The sequence below is a fragment of the Vitis riparia genome, chromosome 19 (assembly GCF_004353265.1).
Source record: "Vitis riparia cultivar Riparia Gloire de Montpellier isolate 1030 chromosome 19, EGFV_Vit.rip_1.0, whole genome shotgun sequence".
Classification (NCBI taxonomy): Eukaryota; Viridiplantae; Streptophyta; class Magnoliopsida; order Vitales; family Vitaceae; genus Vitis; species Vitis riparia.
Window position 1 is genome coordinate 2421556 of NC_048449.1, and position 1867 is coordinate 2423422.

Genomic DNA, 1867 nt, shown 5'->3' on the forward strand with positions numbered 1-1867 from the left:
ATCTGTGGCCACCATTTAAGCTTTGATATTCAACAGTCAATGAAAGCCAAAGCCCCTTGACTTGAGAGGGTCTACAAGAATATTTGAAGAGTCGAGGATGAACTTGGTTGGTGAGGAAGAAAAGCGCGTTGCCTCACTTCAAATTATAGTCAAGTCATAGAAGTTGTTAAGATTTACTCCCTGTTTGGATTCTGGAAACTAATTTTGAAAACAATTGTTTGTTTTGATAAACTTTTTGAAAGAAAATAATTTTTTTGAGAATTTGCTTCCAAAGCAAGTTGTTTTATAGAATACTTTGGAAGTGATTTTGGTAATTTTTTGTATATTGTTGTGAGAAAAAAATTTGGAAATTTGGAAATATTTTAAAAACTTTTACATTGTGTAGTACATTTTCAAAAACATTGCCAGAAGGGAATAGATTTTTATTTTTATTTTTTTTTAAATTTCTAAAAATAAAAGTGTTTTACAAGTTGTTTTTAAAAAAAGCTTTTAAAAATAAAAAATAGAAAAAAACTCATTTGGATATATAAATTTTAATGTTTTTAAAAATAATTTTTCTATTTTATTTTTGTAAAAAAATTGTAAATTTAATTGATGTAATATCAATTAAATTTGGTTTGAGTCATATTAAAAGTAAAAAATAAAAATAAATTATAATTAAAAATAAATATTTTTTTGGTAAATTGTGAATACTAATACTATAATAACGTTATAAATTATATTTAAAAAAAAAAAAAAAGAATTATACTATTCCAGTGTAAATCATAGATTATGAATATTAACATCCTCATAAGAATAAATGAACTTTTTTTTTGGTTAAAATGAATAATAATAATTTAAAAACAAACAAAATTTAATTTTTTTTAATATATAAATAAGTCAAAATTTCATTATGAATATGTTAACTTAATTAATACAACCAAGAATTTCAAATTATTCTTGAAATTAATTTTAAAAAAATCTAATTTGATTTAGTTTTAATTGATTTAGAATCTATTTATCTAATGAAAAATTTTAGAAAAGTATAATTATATACAAAGAAAAAACAATCATAACTTATTCTTAACTAATTTTGGTCTATTATTTTTTAATATTAATTGGATTTATTTTTAAATTCTAAATTATTTTTAAAAATTATTAGACTTATTAATAAATTCAATATCAAGTATTGTTTTATTTTAAATTCATGGATCTGTTTAATAACAACAACAAAGTTATTATTGACTAATTTAGTTTATGAATTTTTAGTGGTAATTAAGTTGTTTTTAAAATTTAAAATTATTTTTAAAACTTAATATACTTTTAAGGAATCCAAGCAGTAAGTTCCATATGCAGTACATTGTGGCTTTTCTAAGAGAGAAGGAAGAACTTCCAGAGTCCATAGCTCGCCATGGCACGGTATGTCTGAAGTGTTCTTGTGAATCCTTTATGTCTTAGGCATTTTCATGGCTTCCTCTGTACGTTCCTAACTCTACTAGAGAACTGTTTCTTTTGATGTCTCCAGCAGAGGATCGTGTCCTTTGTGCATGGTGATGTATCCAGGATCTCATTGCTGCAGATATCAGCCTCCAAATGCCTGTGCGTTCCAACATAAAATCCTGGAAATGCTGCTTCTGGCGTGCCACATAGATTGCCAGTGAGACCGTTGATGTAGCTCCTGTTGCTAAGAAGAGCACCCAAAGGCTGTCTGGGCTAATGCTGTGATCATCGTCTGCCTCCACTTCCAAGCATTTCTGGGAGTGGACCAACTTGTTACGTAAGTACATTATCTCACCCTTTTCATACAATTTCACCACCGCTTCTGAGATGTCTGGAAGTGTAGTTTAACACGAGTTATGGTATCAAGGAACAAAGGAAAAAAGATTTC